Here is a 5,974-nt window from a genome sequence, read left to right as displayed (position 1 = left end):
AACTTGTTTGTATTGTACGAAACCACCTCAAAAAAGCTATTCTTTCCGTTCGATCTATTCAAGAGTTCGTACTAAAATAACACAAAGCTATTCTTTCCGTTCGATCTATCCTAGAGTTCATACTAAAATAATACCAAAGCAAATTCATATTCATAATACTCAATCCACACAAAGAACTACAAGGGGACCCCAAAGTTTCTATCGGAAAAAAGATGATAAAAACGTGCATCAACCCCTATGCAAAGATTACCCCAATATCACCGCGGCCGCAAGTTGAGTGCCATAACGTATATCAAGTGAATCAATACGACACCTCATTGTCACCTCAAGTATTCAAACCGCAAGACATACATCATGTGTTCCCAAATCTGAACATTCAATCCGACATGACAAAACTTCAAAGGGTAAAGATTCAATTCATCACAACAAGATTACATAGGGGAGAAACGTCATATGATCCATCTATATTAACAAAGCCCATGATATATATCACGAGAGAGAGAGAGAGAGAGAGATTAAACACATAGCTACTGGTACAAACCCTCAGCCCAGAGGGTGGACTACACCCTCCTCATCGTCGTGGCCGCCGGGATGATGAAGATGGCCACCAGAGATGATTCCCCCCTTCGGGCAGGGTGCTGGAAAGGGTCTAGATTGGTTTTCGGTGGCTACAGAGCCTTATGGCAGCGGAACTTCTGATCTAGGGTAACCCCGATAGGTTTCCGAATATTTGGGAATTTATTGTGCAAAGAGGGGGTGCGGGAGGTCACCGAGGTGGGCACAACCCGCCAGGCGCGCCCTAGAGGGTTGTGCCCCCCTCGGGGCACCCCCCCAGGTGCTGCTCTGGCCCATCGGGTGTCTTCTGGCCCATAAAAAATCCACAAAAAGTTTCACGGTGTTTGGACTCCGTTTAATATTGATTTCCTGCAATGTAAAAAACAAGCAAAAAACAACAACCGGCACTTGGCACTGGGTCAATAGGTTAGTCCCAAAAATGATATAAAGTTGCTATAAAATGATTGTAAAACATCCAAGAATGATACAATAACAGCATGAATACTTCATAAATTATAGATACGTTGGAGACGTATCAGCATCGCCAAGCTTAATTCCTACTCGTCCTCGAGTAGGTAAATGATAAAAGAAATAATTTATGAAGTGTGAATGCTAGCAAAGTGCATAAGTTTGATCAATGATAATTTCAATCACTTTTCCTAGCATCATAACAGCAATTCTTTCTCATCAAATTTCTCATGTTATAGTAGCAACCAATTCACATGTTAAGGTTCAAACAATGAATTCTCTTGAACCTCAACAACTATGTTCTTAGTCACCAAGCAATTGCAATTCAACTTATTCAACAGAGTTTAAGTAAGAGCTCCACATAGTCAACCATCATATAGTCTTCTATGATTGCTAACACTCACCGCGTACACATGAGCAAAACGTTTCAACCGGACACGTAGAAAGATAGGGGCTTATTGTTTTGCCTCCCAACGTATTCACCTCAAGGGTGATGTCAACAATAATAACTCATGCTACCCATATTCAACTGGACATATGTGCCTAGATCTTTCCTCACCACATGATGCTTGCCAAAAGAGAAAAAAATAAAAAAGAATAGAGAGAAAAACTTTGACTCTTTGCATAAAAGTAAATACTGAAAAGTAAAAGATAGGCCCTTCGCAGAGGGAAGAAGAGGTTGCCATGCGCTTATTTGTTTGTATGCTCAACCCCTTAGTGCAAAACAATGTCACGTTATATTGCCCCTTGTGATGGTAACCTTTATTATGCAGTCTGTCGCTTTTATTTCTTTACCATCACAAGTTCGTACAACGCTCAATTTTATCTTACACTAAATGATCTTACACTTTTAGAAGCAATTTGTATTACCTTATTACACCGATGACAACTTACTTGAAGGATCTTGCTCCATCCTTAGGTAGGTATGGTGGACTCTTGAAAATAAGATTTGGGTTTAAGGGTTTTTGGATGCACAAGTAGTATCTCTACTTGGTGCGGAATTTTTGGCCAGCAAAGATGGGGGGCAAGAACCACACATGTTGAAGGATCTATGACAATATAACTTCTATGTTAATATCAACAAACATAAATCATTACGTTGTCTTCCTTGTCCAACGTCAACAATTTTTGCATATAATATTTTGATGGGGGCTCACAATCACAAAAGATTTCCATGATAGTGTATTTATATGTGAAAGTTCTCTTCCTTATACTAATTATTCTTGAATTGCTTGTATGACCAATAATGTGACTGTCAAGCCTCAAAAGATTTCACTTTCTAAACCCAATGTGAAGCTACCACTAGGCATGATATGATTTCAACTTCATCACATTCAATTTATTCAACAATTTACTCATAGGATATAAGTGAAGCACAAGAGTAAATGACATAGAAAAGAGCTTCGTTGACGGGATGTGAATGCCGCTTACTAAGCCTCCTTGGCAATTATTTGAGGACTCTATTTTATTTTAAAGTTTTAGATCTAAGTACTTTATTAAAACAGCAAGCAAGAAAAATTAAAATGACATTCCAAGGATAGCACCCATCATGTGAAAAAGCAAAAACTTAGGCTCAACCGATACTAACCGATAATTGTTGAAGAGGAGAGGTGGGATGCCTATCGGGGCATCCCCAAGCTTAGATGCTTGAGACTTCTTGAAATATTATCTTGGAGTGCCTTGGGCATCCCCAAGCTTGAGCTTTTGTGTCTCCTTAATTCCTCTCATATCATGGTTTTCCTAAATCTCAAAAGCTTCATCCGAACAAAACTCAACAAGAACTCGTGAGATAAGTTAGTATAAACCAATGCAAAAAAAACTTATCATTCTCTATTGTAGCAAATCTCTAAAATTATTATTCAACATTGCGTACTAAATGCCTCTTCATATTTAATACTCATATCCTCAAATAGAATCATTAAACAAGCAAACATATGCAAAAATAACAGCAATATGCCAAAACAGTATAGTCTGTAAAGAATGCAAGAGTATCAATACTTATTCAACTCAAAAAATTCTGAAAAATTAACACACTATAGAAAATTTATCAGATCTTAGTATGCAAAAAGTTTCCACATTTTATCACATTCTAACATTTCTGAGGAATTTTTGCAACACCGATAAACTTTCTGTTTTCAAACAGCAACATGTAGACTTGCAAAATAAGCATAGTAAAGGCTATCCTTGACATTTTTATTGAAATAAAAGATGCAAAACATTATTCTAAATAACAGAAAGCAAATCCTAACAAAATAAATTGACTCTCCAAGCAGAACACATATCATGTGACGAATGAAAACATAGCTACAAGTGAGGTTACCGATAATGTTGGAGATGAAAGAGGGGATGCCTTCCGGGGTATCCCCAAGCTTAGTTGCTTGGATATTCCTTAAATATTACCTTGGGGTGCCTTGGGCATCCCCAAGCTTAGGGTCTTGTCACTCCTTATTCTCCTCATGTCGACATCTCACCCAAAACTTGAAAACTTCAATCACACAAAACTTAACGGAACTTCGTGAGATGGGTTAGTATGATAGAGACAAATCATTCACTTTGGTACTGTCAAAGATAAGATTCATAATTGTTCTAACACAATGCCTACTGTAGCATATCATTTTTACAATTTATATTGAGCAACATAAGCCATAGAAACTAGAAAACAAGCAAACTATGCATTGAAAACAGAATCTGTCAAAAACAGGACAGTCTGTAAAGATCTGAATTAAGGTCATACTTCTGTAACTCCAACAATTATGAAAAATTAGGACAACATAAACAATTTTTATACCCATCAACTATAAAAAATTTAGAGTTTTTCTACGTTCCAGTAAAAGATAAGAATTTATGCACTGGACGCAAAAGTTTCTGTTTTTGCACAAAATCAAGTCAACTATCATCCACACTTTCCCAAAGGCTTTACTTGGCACTTTATTGAAACAAAAGAAATAAAACATGATTACAACAGTAGCCTAATCATGTGAACACACAAAAACAGTAGGTAAAAGTGTTGGCTTGTCTCCCAACAAGCGCTTTTCTTTAATGACTTTTAGCTAGGCATGATGAGTTCAATGATGCTCGCACAAAAGATAAGAATTGAAACATAAATAGAGCATCATGAAGCATATGACTAGCACATTTAAGTCTAACCCACTTCCTATGCATAGGCATTTTTTGAGCAAACAACTTATGGGAACAAGAATCAACTAGCATAGAAAGGCAAAACAAGCATAACTTGAAGATTTTCAACATATAGAGAGGAAACTTGATATTATTTCAATTCCTACAAGCATAAGTTCCTCCTCATAATAATTTTCAGTGGCATCATGAATGAATTCAACAATATAACTATCACATAAAGCATTATTTTCATGATCCACAAGCATAGAAATTTTACTACTCTCCACATAAACAAATTTATTCTCATCAATAATTGTGGGAGCAAACTCAACGAAATAACTCTCATGAGATTGGCAATTAAAATCATGATGATAAGTTTCATGGTTATCATTATTCAATATAGCATACATGTCATCACCATAATCATCATAAATAGGAGGCATGCAATCATCATAATAAATTTTCTCATCAAAACTTGGGGGACTAAAAATATTATCTTCATCAAACATAGCATCCCCAAGCTTATGGCTTTGCATATCTTTAGCACCATGGATATTCAAAAATGCATATTAACAACATTGCAATCATGCTCATCATTCAAATATTTCGTGCCAAAAAATTTATTGACTTCTTGTTCTAACAATTGATTACAATTTTCCCAACCATCATTTTCAAGAAAGATATCATAAAGATGATCAATAATATGACGCAACCTCAATTCCATTTTTTTAGTTTTCTTTTATAGACCAAACTAGTGATAACCAAGAAACTAAAAGATTCAATTGCAAGATCTAAAGATATACCTTCAAGCACTCACCTCCCCGGCAACGGCGCCAGAAAAGAGCTTGATTTCTACTACGCCAATTTATTCTTGTAGACACGTGTTGGGCCTCCAAGCGCAGAGTTTTGTAGGACAGTAGCAATTTTCCCTCAAGTGGATGACCTAAGTTTTATCAATCCGTGAGAGGTGTAGGATGAAGATGGTCTCTCTCAAACGATCCTGCAACCAAATACAAGAAATCACTTGTGTCCCCAACACACCCAATACAATGGCAAATTGTATAGGTGCACTAGTTCGGCGAAGAGATGGTGATAAAAGTGTAATATGGATGGTATATATTGATTTTTTGTAGTAGGTACAATAAAAAACAGCAAGGTAGCAAGTAACAAAAGTGAGCACAAACGGTATAAAAATGCTTAAAAATGAGGCTTTGGGTCCGTACTTTCGCTAGTGCAACCTCCCAACAATGCTAACATAGTTGGATCATATGACTATCTCTCAAAGTGCAATAAAGAATCACTCTCGAGTTCCTATTAGCGGAGAACAAAAGATAGAAATTCTTTGTAGGGTACGAAACCACCTCAAAGTTATTCTTTCCGTTCGATCTATTCAAGAGTTCGTACTAAAATAACACAAAGTTATTCTTTCTGTTCGATCAATCCTAGAGTTCGTACTAAAATACCACCAAAGAAAATTCATATTCATAATACTCAATCCACACAAAGAACTACAAGGAGACCCCAAAGTTTCTACCGGAGAAAAGATGATAAAAACGTGCATCAACCCCTATGCAAAGATTACCCCAATATCACCACGGGAATACGCAAGCTGAGTGCCATAATGTAAATCAAGTGAATCAATACGATACCTTATTGTCACCTCAAGTATTCATACCACAAGGAATACATCATGTGTTCCCAAATCTGAACATTCAATTCGACATGACAAAACTCCAAAGGGCAAAGATTCAATTCATCACAACAAGAGTATAGAGGGGAGAAACATCATATGATCCATCTATATTAACAAAGCCCATGATATAGATCACGAGAG

This window comes from Aegilops tauschii, chromosome 7 (genome assembly GCF_002575655.3).
Source record: "Aegilops tauschii subsp. strangulata cultivar AL8/78 chromosome 7, Aet v6.0, whole genome shotgun sequence".
NCBI lineage: Eukaryota > Viridiplantae > Streptophyta > Magnoliopsida > Poales > Poaceae > Aegilops > Aegilops tauschii.
Note: the sequence above shows the minus strand (reverse complement) of the source record.